Genomic DNA, 20,306 nt, shown 5'->3' on the forward strand with positions numbered 1-20,306 from the left:
GAGATACAATCACAAAAGCTGCTTGAGTGTTGAATTAACTTCCTAAATTTAACAGCGTTGCTTCTACTCTCGCCCTGGGAGAGAAGGGGAATTTCCCAGCATGTGGGCCCATACTATTCTCTTCAGTCAATGACATGCATTCTAATTTGGGGAAAAGGAGGAGGAGGGGTGAAAAGCTAGAAAGAAAAGGATCCCATAGGAAGGGGGAGTGGGGAGGGGTGTCGCACATGAAAGCCTCCCCGCACCTTGCTGATCAAACTATGAAGTCAAACGTGGTCGCGAGTTTCATCTCTTTCCCAAAGTGAGAGAAAAGCTCGTTTTGATTGACCAAAAAAAAGTGGGAAAAAGTGCACGTGAGGCATTTGCGCAACGACGCCGCCGTCGCCGCCCGTGGCTGTTACACAACCGAGACAATCCATAGCATGACGCCAAGCCATTGGACGGCGGCTGCAAACGGGAACATCATGTGGTGTTTACCTGCTTTTCCCTCCGCCATGTCTACAAAGAAGAAGAAGTAGCGTGCGCAGCCAATGCACCCCCTCCACTCCACTCCACGCCACCCACCTACCTACCTACCCACCCAACCAGCCCGGGAGTCTCTTTTCCTGCCAGCTCACGGCTGCAACACTGACGACTTGTGAGATTGCACAACAGGCTTGGCTGCACGCACACGCCCGCAACGTGAAAATGTAACCCCACACCCACACTTCCACCCCCTCCTCACCCCTCCTCTATACTCCCTCCCCTTTCTTCCGATCATCGGATACCCATTAGGTGGCCAAATAAGGTGCACTTTATCCTCTAATAAGTCCCGGACCCAACCTCTGCCTGTTTTCAACGCGTGGAATCAAGTTTGCGCATAAAAAAGCCACAACTCACCGTGGAGAAACCCCCACCTCCCCTTCCTCTTTTCTCACACACACACACCCCCCCCCCCCCCATTTTTTTCTACCTCTTGTCTTCCCACGGAATACTATCAGCAGGAGAATCCGTGGATAAGGCAAGAAAAACAACGACGACAAGGGAGAGGGGGAAAGCGAGCCTCTTTCCTCGAAATCACGCCGCGTGGAAGAAGGGTGGTGGAAGGGGAAAAAAGGGGGGGCTATGCCTTCCGTACTCGTTGTCCCCGCGTCGTTAAAAACCGCACAAAACGGAGCGGGAAAAAAAGCATCTGAAAACGAGCGTCAAAATCCCGCCAACAAAACTCTTCATCGTCCTCATAACGGGATATTGTTGGGGTGGAAAAAAGTGTTCCACGCACACGTAGCACGCACGGCCACCGAGCATACCGGACTCCATCTTTGACTACTTGACATTCACAGGCTGGCGAGGCTCGAGTCGCCGCTTTTGCATTGCGGCGAGCCCATTGGCTGCCTCTTGCGCTAGTCCGTCCCGATTGGCCGGCAAACAAGGCCCGCCCCACTTCCTGCCTGCCGCTCATTGGCCGAGAGAGGCGACGCGTCACCCACCGCAGCGAATCCCTGATTATCTGTGTCCCATTCACAAAAATCCACCCAAGCTCCGCCCTCTTCTCTTGCGGTATCCTAATTATTTTATTCACTTTTTTGGTGGGCCAGTTAAAAAAAAAACATGCTCATGATATTACAATCATGCCTTCAGTCACTTAATTAACAGTGGACATTTCACTAATTATCTCGTCATTTCGCTTACTTCCGAACGGAATATGTCTGAAAAGAACTGATTATCATTAATATACTTAAAACGACAAAAATAAGCAAGAAAACTTTTGCATAAATGCACACGGGGGGCGAATCACTAATACAGTGACAAAATGTGCCATTCGAACGTCTCAATCTGTCACCCCCGATGGGTGCACAAAATGGAAGCGAGGCCAGTCTCTCTCTTTCTCCCTCGCTCTCCCTCTCTCTTTTCTCTCTCTCTTTCTTTTTGATTGATGCTCAGAGAGAAGCGGCCTGTGAAATTTGGCATTCCTGGCCAAGAGGAGCTGAAATAATGGCATTATCCCACACTCAGATCTGATTGTTCAGCGACTAGCATTCCCCCCACCCCTTTTTTTACGTATAAGGTGGGAGGTAATCAAGGTTCTTTTTCGAGTCTTCTCCCCCTTTTCTCCTAAAGTGTCCAGTCAAGACACACAAGTTAATTTAAGGCACCTAGCCATCAGAACTCTGGCTCTCCCTTATCTAGTTCCAATAATAAGTTGTGATAGTGATGGCTGGTGGTCCGCAGCGTCCTGCTGCTAATACACAAACTACACCGGGACTCACACTCGTATAATGCTGCAAATGCCTGATTAGCTCATTCATTACTGTGGAGAGGCTTCATACACCGACACACACTCGCACGAGGGATATCATCTTGTCCAATAACTTTGCTGCTGTGAAATGTAAATTTCTCCACTGCGAGACTTCTTCTTTTCCTTTCGGCTTATTCCCTTCAAGGGGTCGCCACAGCGAATCAGTGTCCTCCATCTTCAGAGGTTTGATTGGCATGTTTGTTTTGGCCAAGCTTTTACGTCGGATGCCATTTCCTGACACAACACACTGTATTTATCCGGGCTTGGGACCGGCATAAGAAGACACTGGCTTATGTCCCCTTGTGGCTATAGAACAAGCAACTCTATGAACTTAGTAAAAGATGAAGATGCTCAGTAAAAGGCTTCCAAACACAAACACAAAATGGTCATCGGTACAGCAACATTGAAAAAAGCTAAACTATACTCACCATTTGATGACAATGCTCTGATCTTACGGTGAAATGGCCATCTCTTTCCCTACATTACATCACAAAAGAACTTCAAAGTCCTTTAAGATGCTTTATTTATTGTTTTTTTTTTTTTTTTTCTCCCAAGATGGCGGCAAGTGAACGCGCAGCGGCTCCCTTCTCCCTCCCGGCAAATTGGCGTTTTCATGTTTATTATGTTTGTTAAGTCATTATAAGTCCCTTGCACGCTGGGTCTTCCACTCACACTATGTTTTTTTACATTAGTGATTCATTTTACCTTATTTTTGGTAGTAAATTAAAGCAGCAAATAAATCAAAATGTATTGTATTGTGTGAAAACATTGAAAGTGTCTCGTATTTCTCGATTTTTATATTGGACCCATGGCATTTTCTTTGAATTATTCATTTTGATAATTATTGTTACATTTATTGTTTAATAAATTTTATGTATTTGTTTATTACACATTTACTGTCTAATAAACTAATAAACATCAATCCAATCTTATAATAATAATAATAATAATATTATATTTCATTTCTAAGGGCCTTTGAAAACTCTCAAGGTCACTTTACAGTCACAGGATAAGTTGTTCTGTGGGTGAGCAGCGGCAGCAACACGCGCCAGCGTTCATCTTGTTTGACATTAAACTACCCTACATGTTAAGTCTCACCATTTGGTCGGGAGACTCCCAATTTTGACCACAATAATTTGTAAGGTGAAACAAAAGAAAATGGAAAAAAACAAAATACATTTTTATACTAAGAGAATGTATAAATAAACAATGAAACCATTTTTTTGGTGTTTTATTTACTTCTAATTTACACTTTTGTAACGTGCACATTATTTTAACACACACCAGTCGCAAGTAGCAAAATTTCCCGATTTATGATATCTGAAACGTAACATGTATGAACTACAGAAGAAATTTCATCTGTGCTGTATATTGCAAATAATAATAATAATAATAATCATAATAACCATAATAATAATAATAATTTTTATTTCTAAGCGCCTTTCAAAACTCTCAAGGACGACTAGCATATTTGACAATAAAATTATTATTTCATTTTTTTCTTCTTTTGACTTCAGGATGGCGCTGCAAGAATGGCTGCCTCTCCAGCAGCTCCTGTATTTTGTTTTTCTACTTCTTTCTTTCCTTTTATCTTCCTTTCATAAATTTGCTGCAGTGAAATGTAAATTTCTCCACTGTGAGACTAATAAAGGTAAATCCAATCCAATAAAGTTGAGACGAACAGGAACATGAAAAATTGATGATAAAATAAAAAAAAAGATCAAGATATGTATAAATGTGATCAAAAAATATATTCACAAAATAAGACAATAAAACTGTACAAGATATGTTCATAAATCTGCTTAAACATACAAAAAAATGTATGCCATTTTTTAAATGTATTTTAAAAATAACCAGGTTATTAAACTGTTTTTTTGCATGTTTTTTTCCCTTTCTAGTTTTTAAGAGGGGGATTAATTAAAATATTACATTTGCTTCACATAACTACTAATAATTAGCTTGATATTTTTGAATGTTGCTGTGCCGATTACCATTTTGTGTTTGGGAGCCTTTTACTGAGCGAGTTGCTTGTTCTGTAGCCACAAAGGGACATAAGTCTTCTTGTGCCGGTCCCAAGCCCGGATAAATACAGAGGGTTGTGTCAGGAAGGGCATCCGACGTAAAAGCATGGCCAAAACAAACATGCGGATCAAACCTCTAAAGATGGAGGACACTGATTCGCTGTGGCGACCCCTTGAAGGGAAAAGCCGAAAGGAAAAAAAGAAGAAGATAAAAATACAACTAAAATTCAAACAAAACAGTGTGTGGATATGAAAATAGAGTAACTTCTGAGGCTCCTAATTTAGTGACAATAATTCCAACTCCAAATGCTAATTTGTTTAGACACAAATTATAAATCCCTTCCAGAATTGTTTTGTGTGCCCTTTAGAGATGCATCTGTGTAAGCTCTCAGTCGTACAGGAGTGGTCCATCGATGAGAAGGTTTCTTCAGCCGTCATCTGTACAAAAGTGAAGGTTTCGGACGTTTCGCCTCCTATCCAAGAGACTTCGTCAGCGAACTAAAGTCTGACTGGTCGTATCGGCCCCATATATATAACCCTAATGTCCAGACCTGGTGGCGCCGGACACAGCTATGATAGGTCCCTACTCTCAGGTTGGGGGGGGCGCGAGACCCCCCCCCTGTGGCCCCACTGATTGTTCCTACATTCCTGACTAACGATTGGCCTATTACCCCCACTCCCCCCGGTATCACCTCATCAGCATAACGACCCTCATCAGCATTGCGAAAGTTGCCTAACCTGTTTTGCCTGAGCAGGCTATTGTATGAACGATCCAAATTGAACCTCACACCACCCGACCGGTTTAATGAAGGATTTTGTTGTTTTATAAGAATCGCCTCTTTTACCCCCCTTTCAAACCATCTATGTTCTTTCGCTAAGATTTTAACCTCATTGTCGTCAAATGAGTGGTTAGTAGCTTTTAGGTGCAAATGTACTGCCGATTGAGGCCCACTAGTATTATCCCTGCGATGTTGATAAAGTCTTTTTTTGAGAATTTGTTGAGTCTCCCCAATGTACTGCTCTTTACAATTTTCATTCATAGGGTTATATATATGGGGCCGATACGACCAGTGGGGCCGATACGACCAGTCAGACTTTAGTTCGCTGACGAAGTCTCTTGGATAGGAGGCGAAACGTCCGAAACCTTCACTTTTGTACAGATGACGGCTGAAGAAACCTTCTCATCTTTAGAGATGCAGTGAAGTTAAAATAATTAGGTAATAATGATCAAATTCGGACAATACATATGAAGGATTCAAACTAAGGATCGTTTTTTGGTACTGCTATGTGTGTTTATGTACCGCTGTTGAATGAATATATTGGATTTACTAGCGTGTATTTTTATTTTTAGACTTTTATTTTGAAATGGGCCTTATATATGTTAATTAGTATTGTGGAGTGAAAACTACAGTTTTTTTTAAACACAAGTTTACTTCAAATAATTGTGTTGGAATTGTATTCTACCTTTTGAAGAAGTTACAGTAATTTCTGGAATATAAGGCGCACCTTCGACGTTAAAAACATTTTCCATACATAAGGTGCACCGCATTATAAGGAACACCTTCAATAAATGACATATTTTCAACTATTTTCCATACATGATACTGCATCGAAATAATAATAATAATAATAATAATAATAATAATAATAATAATAATAATAATAATAACAATAATAATGCATTTTATTTCAAGCGCCTTTCAAAACTCTCAATGACACTTTACAGTCACAGAGTGGCATAGATACAATTATAAATAAAATACAATTATAAATAGAAACAAGAGATAGAGCTACAACGAAAATGCAACTTTAAATAAGTGGCTTTTTAGATGGGAAATGTGATCAAAAATATATTCACAAAATAATGAAGACAATAAAAACTGTTCAAAATATGTTCATAAATCTGCTGAAACATACAAAAAAATGTACGTCATTTTTTTAATGTATTTTAAAAATAACCAGGTTATTAAACTGTTTTTTTGCATGTTTTTCCCTTTCTAGTTTTTAAGAGGGGGATAATTAAAATATTACATTTGCTTCACATAACTACTAATAATTAATTAGCATGATATTTTTGAATGTTGCTGTGCCGATAACCATTTTGTGTTTGGGAGCCTTTTACTGATATATACAGAGGCGATGTTTACTTCAATTTTTGTGACTGAAAACTTTGAAAGAGGAAATTTTGTGTAAAATCAATTCATGCTTATTATCTATCTCACATTGAACCGCCACTCCTCCCCTATCGTTGTAAAATGTCTCATAATAATTTGCACACTTTCCCTGTAGAAATTAAACATACCGTATTTTCCGGAATACAAGGTGCACCTTCAATGAATGACATATTTTCAACCGTTTTCCATTCTTAATACTGCATCGAAATAGTCGGTTAGTTCAATTTTTGTGACTGACATATATTTAAAATGTTTTCCATACATAAGGCGCACAGGATTATGAAGCACGTGGTCAGCTTTTGAAAAAAAAAAACACTTTCTTTTAGGTGCGCCTTATAGTTCAGAAAATACGGTAAATCTTGTTGGAGAGGTGGTGTTTTTATGAGTCACGCAGATGGGCGGGGGAGAGAGACAAATGACTTTCATGCAATGGAAAATGTTTCTGTTTAAAGGGAGCCTGGGGGGCATATGTGTGTGTGTGTGTGGGTGTGTGTGTGTGGGGGGGTGGGCTTTAAGGCCACAAACATGCGTGTAGTCATAGTAGTAATACGGCTTCCTGCCTCTGAGCGTGTGTGTTTGTGTGTGATGAGAAAAAGCCTTTAAAAGATGCTGCTTATTGTTGTGCATATTTTTTTCCTCTCCCTTTTTTCTTCCCCCCACGTTGCAACTCCCATCCTCCCAAAAATGTACCTCCTTTCTTCCTCTGCACTTTGACCTCGTCCCTTCCCCCATCCCCATTTCTATCCACCACACACACACACACACACACACACACACACACACACACACACACACACACTCACACACACACACGCACACACACACACACACACACACACACACACACACACACACACACACACACACACCACCTCCTCCTCCTCACCCCCTTGGACTCTTCCCCCATCAAGCCAAGTCAGTGTGATGGATCGTCATTGATAATTTGGAAGAAGCTTAATGGTGACGTTTCGGCTGACTGTGGGAGGTTTCTTCTCCTTTCTCATGAAGGAGAGGTGGCCGGACCCCACCTTGAGCCACCCCCACCCTTTATTTTCCTCCCCCCACCCTTAAAACACACTCTATAGACTGCATGCATGACATTCCAGCTGTGTGGGTGGCAGGCTTCCTTTTTCTTCTTCTTCTTTTAACTGTGTCTCCAGCAGTACACAGCAGCAACTCCCGAAGCGCACACAACCGCACGAGAACCGCCGCCGCCGCCCTGGCAGCTGTCTCCCCTTTTTTTACGGGCCAAAAATAACCCCACAACATTAGCCACCCCAACACGTTCATACGCAGAGCCCGTATGTAAACATTTATGAAGCTAGTGAGGCTCAATGAATTAGCAGTTGGTGTGCAACTGCCACCGATTCACGCTGGCTTTGAAATCTTTTCACTCTAGATATGGTGATTATATTATGGCAGTATTTAAAGGACAACCGACGTCTCCGGACAAGTTGTGTCCATAATTTGTAAAATGGCTTCAAATGACTTCTACTGAGCGTATTTTAATAAGATTCCACGGCATATAGCTATATTTTACGTTTTAAGACATGCGCTGAATATTCAGGAAGTCTTGTTTTTGAGTTGGTGACGAGTCCGTACGTGACGTCACTAAAGGACCGCGCTTGACCGTAAAAAAGACGCATTGTAGCGGTTCTTCCATCACGTCAATGTATTTTGCTGTACTTGTTTGATCTGAGGACCTCGTGTTGCACCCAAAATCCGCCAGAAGTCCAGAAGAGGGCATCCAAGCGCCATATAAGGAATTTATCAGCCTGTGGAAACGGAGGTGGACACAGGAGGTCGCCAACATGTATGCTTTCCTCTTCAGGACTATTTGAATCATATTCAAAACTGGATGTGTAACAAGAAAGGATATTCTCCGAATCTGAAGCCATTGTTTTGCTTCACAAGCAATGCAAGACGTCTTGGCGTGATGTCACGAACTGCGGGCGGGACTTTCTGAAAATGCTCAATTCGCAACTCAATTTTTTGCATTTATTATTATTATTATATTTTTTTTCAGTCTCAAAACATCATCACATTCTGAAACACTGAAAATGTTCGTTTGGACAGTTTACATCTGTCACGAAATAGTTTATTATATTTTACAGTAAACATGAAATTGGAGTGTTAATTAATTAATTATTTTTTACTTCTAGATGGCGCCGCGAGTGTGGCGGCCTTTCCAGCAGGTCCTGTATTTAGTTTTTCTACTTCTTTCTTTCCTTTCCTTTTCCTTTCATAACTTCATAACTGTGAAATTTAAATTTCTCCACTGCGAGACGAATAAAGGTACATCCAATCCAATCCAAATAGGTAGCTAGCTAGGTAGCCAGCCAGATATTTTACAGTAAACATCGAATTGGAGTGAAAAATAAAGTGTGAATTGTTAAATAAAATAGCCAGCTATATAACCAGCCAGCCAGCTAGATAGCTAACACATAGAAAATAGAAAGCAAATTGATATATTAGCTATCTGTCAGCAAGCTAGCTCACTTTCTATTTGAGTTACTTCCGGGTTGAGCAAATGCTGGCGCGTGTGGCTGCCGCTGCTCACCGAGCGAAAAACTCATCTTGTGACTGTAAAGTGACATTGAGTTTTGAAAGGCCCTTATAAATGAAATGTATTATTATTATTATTATTATTATTATTATTATTATTATTATTATTATTATTATTATTATTAAGACATGTTATGGTGAAATTTATATTAACATTTGTTAATGAAGCATTTTGACTGTTACTACTATCATTATTCGTATTGGTAGACATTGGAAGATTAGCTAAATGAATCCAGAACTAGAAACATCTTTGAGTGTTAGCTAGCTAGCTAGCTACACTCAAAGCTGTTTCTAATTCTGGTTAGTTAGCTAGCTAGCTAGCGAGCTACACTGAAAGCTAGCTATCTGGTGAGAAACAAACAAGTGGCTTTTGTCTCCTAGTCGAGCAAACAAGCGTTACTCGTGCGCAAACAGTGAGTCACCCTGAAACACTTCCAAGCGAGCTCGGCTATTGACGGGCACATTGATGAGTTATTGATTATTTCCTAGTGCCGTGCGGGCGATCAACATCCATAAGCCACAGTCCACACACTCTTTTCCCTCCATGCAGTATACATACATGCACATGTCATTCACCTCTCCCCCTTTTTTCCACCTCAACTATAGTGCATAGCATGAGCAGAGTCCAACAGGGGGGGGGGAAGGGGATGCGTGGGGGGGGCTCAAGCCCATTAAGTGAACTTCAGAGGAATTCCTCACTTTACATACGGAATGCACTCGGGGGTCGAAGGGCAAAGGGCCAGAGGGGAATCCACCCGCGCCCGGGCAGGCAGCCTAACCTTATTTCAAAAAGCCTGGAATGCCTGTCGGTTGGTGTGCAGGAAGAAGAAGAAGAAGAAGAGGAAAAAAGAGGAAGTTTTCTGCTATGAACCTAAACACAGAGTGCATACATGTTAAGTGTCACAATTTGGTTGGGAGACTTTCGATTTTGACCACAATACTCACTTAATAAAGCAACCATTGACACAATTACAAACAGTTCATTTGTAAGGCGAAACAAAAGAAAGAAAAAAAACGAAATACATTTGTATACTCATTGAATGTGTAAATAAACAACTAAAGCATTATTGTGTTTTATTTACTTCTAATTTACACTTTTGTAACGCTCACGTTATTTTAACACGCACCACAGAGTACGAAAATCTCCCGATTTATGATTTCCCATCTCTACACCCACCTATTTAAAATTGCATTTTCTGTGTACCTGTATCTCTTGTTTCTATTCATAATTATATTTATCGCATTCTATTTGTGATTGTATTTTATTTATTATAGTACCTATGCTTGTCTGTGACTGTAACGTGTCCTTGAGAGCTTTGAAAGGCGCTTAAAATGTAATGTATTTTTTTTTCTGAAACTTAACATGTATGAGAGTGGCCATTTTTATTGCCCGTCATTAGTGATTTGAAAGATGCAAAATGCCCAACCATTTATAGCCACAATAACAAGCTAATTCCGACCCTTCGGTTTTACTTTTACTCACAAACACCAACTCCTAGGTCAATTTTGACCAGAAAGAAATATTTAAGTGTTTAAAAGTATCCAAAACAAATAAAGAAAAACCTAAACAAACAATTATTTGCATGATTAATAATAAGTCAAGCTCTACTGTATTACATGTTTGATTATATTACACAAATTAATCCGACATTTCGTTTTTGACTTCCATGTGGATCAATTCTCCATAATAGTCACATAAATAAATATCCCTCTCACTGTGTCAACACAAATTTATTATAAAAAAAACACTCATCATGATTTTATAATCTAAGCGTTTTTCTTTTACAAGAACTGGATCTCATTAGGTTGCTTGTTCAGCTGGGGGGCTGAACAAGCAAATGAAAACTTAGTCTGCCGTTGTTCAAACTGCTCATTTTACTGCCGTATTGGCTTTTAAAATAGCTTGCGAAATTGTTGGCAACAAATAATGCAATGTCGCCTCACTTCCTCCCCTTGAATCAGTCCTCTTGAAGGTATAGGCGGCCCCCTTTTTTGCAAAGAGGCCCTCAAGCCAAAACCACACACTAGAGTTCACTTTTGGGGAAAGACAGTTTACAAACCTTCCAAACTGCTTGTATAACTTATTTTAATGATAGCGTGTATATGCTGCGCAACGGATGACGGCGCTGCTGAAATGTTACATTTTGCGGTGATGTAAGGAATTATTCCAACACCAACCCCCCCCCCCCCTTTTTTTTTACTACAACATAAACAGAGATAAACGCACATTCAAAAACACAAACACACACGTGATCCACACCCCAAAAAAGTGTTTATATGATTATTTTTTAATGATTTACATGTGTGTAACATTAAAAAAAAAAATCACAATTAAATGTGTGGTCCGTTTACAATGATACAAATAAGGAAATCGAGAAAGGTGTCAACTAATCTCTTTGTTGGGCTATTACATACCTGTCAACCTGCGAGACACCGTGACCTTATTAACGGCTCAATTTTTCCTTACTGAAAAAAAAACATTGTGTGTAATAATTCATTGCGCAATTTTATTCACAAAATTTCACGTGTAAACATTAATACAGTAAAGTCTCGTTCTATCGATATTCTCGGGAGTCGGAAAAAATATCGATATAACCGGACTATCGATATATCCGATCCTGCGGCATGTAAATTTTCTCCTTGCGTTCATAGAAATAGTATCGTAATAAGCAGTACTATCGATATAACCGATATCGATATAACCAGACTTTACTGTACTTTTAACAAGTAACAACAAATTTCTAGCAACAATCAAGTATATTCTTTGTTGTAGAGAATTGTGGCTTTTTTTGCTGTGGATAAATTGAAGTTGTCCACAGCAAAAATAGAATTTGTGTTCTTACGATGTATAATGTTTATAAAAAACAATAATCTGAATGTAGGTGAAAAAAAACACAGTAAAATGTTTAACTGATTTCAAAATAAAATTCCACTTGACCAGAACTTTTATTTCTTCGAGACTTTTCGCAAGGACTGTTACGAATGGCGATATTTGTTATAATTAACATTACTGGTAATATTTAATGACAAAAACAGAATGAACAATATCTCAAAATTATATGTAACAATTTTTGCATTTCCTGTACAAACTTTCTTGTATGCCGTACACATCTACAAATGTGCAAAAATCGTACAGAATACGACAAAATACTTCCGGTTGACAGATATACTATTTAAATACTTACAATGCTGTGCAAGGTATTACGGCGCCATCACATTTTTTTGGGACTTGCGGTGGTGAATTATATTTTTATTTGGATATAACCGGCAAAAATGTGCTTCTATGAAGTATGAATCGAGAGGAAGACTTGCATTAACTTGCATTAAAAAACAACAAACTAAACAAATTCATTCCTTATTAAGAATCACTAATTATATTATATATTCACGCACACATTTACTGTATTTTCTGCACGATAAGGCGCGCCTAAAAGAAAATATGTTTTCAAAAGTGGACCATGCACCTCATAATCCGGTGCGCCTTATGTATGGAAAACGTTTTCAAATACAGTAAAGTCTCGTTATAGCGATATCGGATATATCGATAGTCCCGGTTATATCGATACTATTTCTATGCACGCACGGAGAAAATTACATGCAAACAGGATCGGATATATCGATAGTCCCGGTTATATCGATATTTTTTCGGACTCCCTTAAATATCGATATAACGAGACTTTACTGTATGTCACTTGTTGAAGGTGCCCCTAATAATGCGGTGCACCTTATGTATGGAAAAATGTTATAATGTCATTTGTTTGAAGGCGCCCCTTATAATGCGGTGCATCTTATGTATGGAAAAGGTTTAAGATGCCATTCGTTGAAGGTGCGCCTTATATTCCAGAAAATAATGTATGTTTAATTTTTACAGAAAATCATGCAAATTATTATGAGATATTTTACAAGTGACGGTTCAATGTGATATTTTAAGCATGAACTGATTTTAATTAAAAATTTCATTCATATCATATTTATATCAATCATTCATAAAAATTGAAATAAACATCACCGATGTATCTGACGATTTTGATGCAGTATTACTCTAAAAAATGAGTAGTGCCATTAAAATAAAAGAAGGAAACTACTTTTAGGTACTTTTTTTGGGGGGGGGGGGGTTGATAATAGCTATTTTGTCGGTTGCAACAAAATGAATCAATCAATTCAAGAATCAATTCACTAGTTTTGTGCTCGTGCATGTGTGTGGCTGTGTTAGGGGGGTGGTGTAGGAGTGGTGTCACTACCCAATGAATGAAAGAGTGCTCTAAATGTAAATGAAGGCATGGAATAGCAGCTGGCCACCATCACCTGGCCTGCCCTGGTCATGCGACGTCCGTATGAACGCCGCTGGACAACAAAAGCCAGCAATCCCGGCGAACCCCACCCCATATCCACATCCTTCTGTTTTTAGGACCACCTCGTCAAATTTCTTTTTCAAATGACATGCTACAATCCCCATAGCCGTGGCGGAATTCTGGAACACTTCAAAGCGGCGCGGCGCCGGGCCAGGTTGTGCGGCCAATGACGGACGAGGGGCGGGTCCGTGCCCGCATTGACCTATGCGACCTTCCATCCCCAACCCCCGCAGTCCACCCCCGCCTGTCGCTCAGCCCTTCAGCAATCCCACCACCCAGTTCATGCTTTTCAACCCCCACCTTCCATGTCGGCAGCTAAACGACTGGTCACTTGAGCCTTCCTATCTTCACATCTGTCACTTTGAACCAATGCTGGGAGTCCATGAAACAAAGCAATTTAAAGGACAACCGATGACTACGGACAAGTTGTGTCCATAATTTGTAAAATGGCTTCAAATGACTTCTACTGAGGATATTTTACAAAGATCCCACCGCATATAGCTATATTTGACGTTTTAAGACTCGCGCTGAATATTCCGGAAGTCTAGTTCTCGAGTTGATGACGATGCCAGATGTGACGTCACGTCTGGAACGCCCCTGACCGAGAAAGCGACACACAATACATTTTGGGTACTTTGTTTGGTCTGAAAACTTCGTGTTGATGGCGAAATTGGAAGTAAAACACATAAATAACGCGATGGTGAATCATTGTGTGTTGCACCAAGACTACTATTTGATACTAGTTGACACAAATTACCAGCAGACAAATCAGCCCACTTCCAACGGAGCTTGGGCGCCATCTTGTGCATTTTCTGGGACGCTACATTGGAGTCCTGATGCCTCAAAATGATACAGAAGGACTTCTTTAATCGATTGCAAACATTTATGCTTTCCCCTTCAGAACTATTTGAATCATATTCATAACTAGATGAGTAACAAGAAAGCATCTTCTCCGAATCTGAAGCCATTGTTTTGATTCTTCTAGAGCAAGGAGAGACGTCTTGGCGTGACGTTCCAAACAAGGGGGCGGGACCTTCTGAAACTGGCCATTTCCAGGTTCATTTTGAAGTAGTTTTTGGACATTTTAAGTCATTTTTATTGGTGTTTTTCATTTGACTAAAAATAGCCTGCGTGTTTTGGGTATTTTAGATGCAATAAAACGTTTTTCTGATGTCAATTAGGAAACAAAATAATGGTGTCGGTTGTCCTTTAATGGCACGTGGTTGTTCGTGTCTAAACACTTCACTTGGAATATGGTATAAATTGACGTGTCGCAAATTTCTTTCTAAACTACAGTATGTCTTCACATGGTCAATGGCACAAAAAATTATTCAAGGATCTGTATTAAATCATCTTGCATGCAATGTGTTGCTTTTTGTCGCCCTGCTTGTCGGTGGTAAAAACGGGCTTGCAATTGAGTTTAAATATCAACATGTCTTATGAAGCAAAAGGACTTTGACTGTACAACGAAAATGTATTCAAAACTCAACATGTTCCATAAACAAATTTATCATTTGAAATGATTATTTTTAAATCACACATAAACTTCTTTTATCATATTATTTAGGATGCATTTCAGTTCTTCTCTATATTAAATTCTAGGTGTTTATCCTTTATGTGACCATCAACCCCATTGGCTGAGCTGGTAGGGCTGAACAATGAGCTCAAGATCCACAATAGTCTTAGAACACTATTTATCATTTATATTAAAATAAAAACCAAGGCTATAACAAGCAAATGTATTATTTTTACGACAATGTCACTCAGTCGAACATAGAAATTCGCAAGTTTTGACAAAGACCCCAATAACAAAATTGCCGAAGAAAACGGATGATACCATTCTGATTCCGCGGGGGTTGACTCAGAATTGTAAAGACTTTCACGGACTAAAAACCAAAGACAAAAAAAAACAAACGTGTTAACTTGAGTAGCACAAAACATTTTATATTGAAGTTCCAGTGAGAAAAAGAGCGCTCGAAAAGTGTTCGTTTCTGAAGTTTTACTTTAAACTCTTGACTCAGCGTCTTTGCTTTGTCATTGTAGCGGCCATTTTCTGTTCGTGAAGTAATCGGCAACTCAACAATCCTTCTTCCTTCTCCTAACTTTCCACACTCTGAAGGAACATCCAACGTTAAATTTTGTTTCATTTCGTAAAAAAAAATCAACCAATATATTTTCCTTTTTTTGTCAATTTATATGATGAATATTTGATGTTTGTTATGGAAAGACCATATTGTTAAAAAAAAATAAACGTTTCTGTTTTCATTCAAGATGACTGATATATTAATGCACAAAAAGATAATTTTTAGATTATAGTAGCTCATGTGATACTTATATTTATGATGATGATGATTATTATTATTATTCATTATCATAAGCCGCTCTTCCTCTCCGGCTCGCAAGTATTTATCTGTATTGCGACGCCCTCTGCTGGAGAACCTTCCCTCATTCGGCTTATTTATCCATTTTCCGATTTACTTGTGCGGGGTTGGTGGGGGGTAACACAGCCAATCACAGGACAACCATCCATGGTCACACTCACGCCTCAAGACAATTTAGAGAAGACTCACATCCCGGAAGAACGTGCAAACTCCATTACAATATCGTAATTTTGTTTTTGCATCTTTGTTAAAACCAGTGCCAATGCACCACACAGTATAGCATTAAACGAATAAAACAATGCAGGCTTTCAATGGCTCGGAAATATGTGACAAAATATTCAAAGCAAGACAAATATAATAAATGTGGATAAAAAATGGTAAGAAAAACAAAACATGCTTTAAGAGCTGGAACGGCAACATATTGGTGATTGGAATTCCTGCTCTTTTCAGAGAGTCGGTTCTTTTGCCTTGGCTCACTAAAAAGATCCGGATCTTTTGGGGCCCAAATGGCTCCTCTGTTTGTTTGTTTTTTTGTTGCTTAAATTAACTACCAAAAATCATGTAAAATGATGTGAAAAACGAATTACTCATGTAAAAAACACACTATATAAAATATTTTTATTTATATGGCTTGATTTATATGTGAACAGAGAGCATCCACTTAACTTTCACTTTCCCTGTTGTTACTCTGGTCTGGTGATCAGCTGTCACTAATTTGAGTTTCATATTAATAATGCTATCATACTAACTACTAAAAAAATATAATCATTGAATAATAAGAACAGCATAATGTGATAACATTTATCCGCCTGTCTACCCTAAGCCCCCCTTCTCCTCACTGCTGCGTGTGTCTCAAATGCTCTCCTCTCTCCTCTACCACGGATTTCGACCAATCACGTGCGGCTTTGACCGAAGACTGGGGGCGGGGAATAGAGGACAAAAAAGTCGGCACCCATTTCCGGCTCCTTGTTCGGAACCGTCTTTCTTCGTTCACTTCAGATATGCGGCTCTAAGAACCGGGTCGTTCGCGAACGACACATCACTACAATATATGATCCGGACGAAAATGAGTTGACATCCAAGACTATTTTGCGATGGAAGTCTCCATCAAACATATGTTGTCAGAAGGCATTTGGCCGGTCTTTTACGTGTCCTGACATGTGGTGGGGCCATGCATATCAAAGTCAGATTTACACATTTCCAAGCCTAACGCAACGCATATGGCCTAAAACAGCATTTTACACGCACATTAGGGCATAAAAAGCGTTATTTCTAGCGATTTTGTGTTTCGTTGTTGTGCTAAAAATGAAATTCCATTTAGGCTTCCCCCGAAAAATTTAATTAATATTTTGATAGATTTTTAGAATGTTCTAATATTTTAAATGCATACCGTCAACACCCAGATATATTTTATTGTTTTTTAAAACACAACATTGATTGGTTCATGTTGTATTTTTTAGATCATGCTCAAAACGTTTCATTGACTTAACTTTATCTCAAAAGTTTCAGTCTTACCTTTATCTTTGTTACTTTTCCTGCACAGCTACTCATCTTCGTTGATCTTTAAAAGTCTCTCGGTAAAAATGGAGGTTATATTCCGCAAAGGAAGTCTTCCTTGGAAGAAAAAAAATCCCATTCCAAATGTTTGTTGAGTCCTTTTAAATCCAACGACGATCTTTCCAGACACCCATGTCGCTAGCATTGTGAGCCAAAGGTAGATTAACTTTGTTATCTTTGCTCCAGACAAGGTAAAATGCATTTTAACCCAGAAAAAGAGAATCGGTATGTATTGTTTAAAAAAAAATTTTTCCACGTTTGTGCAATGTAGTCCGACATTGAGATTTAGGTCTTCTACGCAAGTGATTTGGAAGATTAAAGCCACCACCTTGAAGCTATGTGCTCTCGTACGCCCTCTTCAGTGTAGGTATCGATACTGCAGTGTAGAGGTCGAAACCACTCCGTTTTACCTCAAGATTCATCTGCAGTTGTATGAAACCAACAAGGGGATTTAATGTTCGTTTATAGTTGGGGCAAAATAGCCTATGTTCCAATTGGATAAATTTTTATATCTATTTTTAAGGGGGGGCGTCTCCTGAAAAGTGATTAGTTTTTATTATGACAGATAGACGGTGCTGTTGAACCATGCCAAGTCTACATTTTATGTACAGTGATACATCGGTTTTTGACCGTAATCTGTTTCAGAAACCTGTTCGAAAACCGATTTGTTCAAAAACCGACACAGCACTTTCCATTAAAATCAATGTAGAAAATCTTAATGCGTTCAAAATTTATAAAACAATTGAACTATTTCATCGCATAAACCGGATAAAAACTTAATAGAGCAGGTGATGTGTAAAATTCTATAAAAACAAACTTATTTTCACAAATTTTTAACATCAACATTAATATATGTACATAAAAATCTATCTTTCTGCCATGGGGCGTGTTGGCACCTATCCCAGCTGTCTTTGGGCAAACACAGGGCGCACAGACTTTTCAAACCATCCTTTGCTTGCTTTAAAATCATACTATTCAGGAGATCTTAACCAAATACGTCAGCATTTTCGCAAAAGTAAAACAACAACAATGTTAATGCGTCGCTCACAATGAGAAAATGAGGAAGACGTGACATCTAAGGGAGTGACGTATAAGGAAGCGGAGGGTAGTCGAGTGATGCATTCAGATGCACTCAGTTTGGTTGAGAACCAAATTTCGGTTGTATACCGGGACATAAAAATGACATTTTTGGTTGAAAACCGAAAGGGATGAGAACCGAGACGTTCGAAAACCGAGGTTTGACTGTATTTCAATAGGAATTACACATACCCACACGGCAATGAGCTTAATTTAAGATAAATTAATTGGGTTTTGGACTGGCCACAAAGCAATAAATAGTTTATTTATTATAATGCAGAGCAGAAAGTAATTTCATGTCCTTTTTTTGTGACTGGTCACAATCGAGTGAGCCTTTGCCCCCCCCCCCCCCCCACCCCCGTGACTACATCCCTGCGTGTGCGATTGGCTTCTCCATCCAGGATTCAGCCCATTGAAGACAACAGCATTTACAGTTAGTCATATTTATTTACAACACAATCCTGAATGACGGAGACAATGTATCCTTTTTTTGTGTGTGGATAAAACGCATCCAGATTCATGTTTCATCACAACACGGTTCTTAATTTATTGAGTCACCATTTGTCTATACACAATCCATTCAGTCGCAGTGTCTAGAGAGCTGCAATCCTCTGCTGGAGACAAAATGAAATGACTGAAAATAAATCCATTAAAAATGTCCACAACGATCGTCTTCACTTGTGTGTGTCTGTATACATATACATGTATAATGTATACACACACACCCAGAGATATGTAACCATGACAATTTCAATTGTGGCTTTGATTAAAAAAGCTATTTATTTTAAATTACAACCACACATTATTCAGTTTATGGAAGACTATTCACCAGAGTTTCAGCTACCTCGGTCAATTTTTTTGGGGGAGGGTGACACAAAAAGATGCGTTCTACTGAGTCCCTCACTGCAGCAATTTTGTCTTTCGAATGAGGAGTGTGTAAAAAGTGATTGACAACTTTGTCAGATGAGTACAGGTTTGCTTGCAACAAAATGGTGGACGTTTGTAAGCCATAAATTGAGTAAAAATTGACAGAAATAGCTGAAACTCTGCTGAGTGGTCTTCCATAAACTGAATAATGTGTGGTTGTAATTTGAAATAAATAGCTTTTTTAATCAAAGCCACAATTGAAATGTTCATAGGTACGCATCTTTTTGGGTCACCCTATATCCTTGTGTAGTATATGTATATAAATCTATATATTTTCTTGCCATGTTCATGTGGAGGTGTGATGGGCTTTGTGGTTTTGACAGTTCAGGCTTGGAAAGGGTGCTTAGATCCCAAAGACTGAGCCATCCCCCAAATCACAAATGTCCCGAGTCCAAACTCTGCTGTGTACTTTGGGGGAGGGAGGGGGGGTGAGGTGGGAGGTCATAGAATAGGTCCAGTCCAGCCTCCAAAAAGAGTTCAGCAATAGCCGTCCCAAATGATTACAATGCACACTTAACATGCACGTCCAGGAGTAAAAAAAAAGCAAAATAAAAATATATGGACCCCCCCCCCCGCCCAAAAGAAAAAAAAAAGCTGCAATGTCCAGTGGGCTTCCTTGCCTTTTGCAGTATAAATTAGACAGGCACCACAAAGCAGTGGCAAGACCAAAAAAGTAATAATAAATAAAAAAACAACAAAGACGGGTTAGAGTAAAACAAACGTCTTGTTAGCTTGTTGTTCTAATTTCCATTGATCAATTTCAGATTTTTTTTTTGAGCGATTTCCAACCACCCGCCAGGTCCAACACGCGCACACACACACACACACACACACACACACACACACACACACATTCAGCTGTATCTATACATGTAACCAGAGTACCTGTGCATCTCCCACTGACTAAGTCCACATTGCGCTCACTCACTCATTCTGTGGCCTTTTAACTTCCCTTTTGGATGTGCACCAACAAA

General features: G+C 39.3%; 1 long non-coding RNA gene across 1 annotated transcript in view; it reads right to left on the reverse strand.

Annotated features, from left to right (window-relative positions):
* Window positions 1-17,611, reverse strand: part of LOC148884539 (uncharacterized) — a 44,097-nt gene extending 26,486 nt beyond the window's left edge. The window contains exon 1 of the long non-coding RNA XR_016118220.1: window positions 17,287-17,611. This is a non-coding gene — a long non-coding RNA (uncharacterized LOC148884539). The remainder of the gene's footprint in view (window positions 1-17,286) is intronic.
* Between the last annotated feature and the right edge of the window lie 2,695 nt (window positions 17,612-20,306).

This window comes from Hippocampus bargibanti, linkage group LG18 (genome assembly GCF_051943395.1).
Source record: "Hippocampus bargibanti isolate YZ-2025 linkage group LG18, ASM5194339v1, whole genome shotgun sequence".
Classification (NCBI taxonomy): Eukaryota; Metazoa; Chordata; class Actinopteri; order Syngnathiformes; family Syngnathidae; genus Hippocampus; species Hippocampus bargibanti.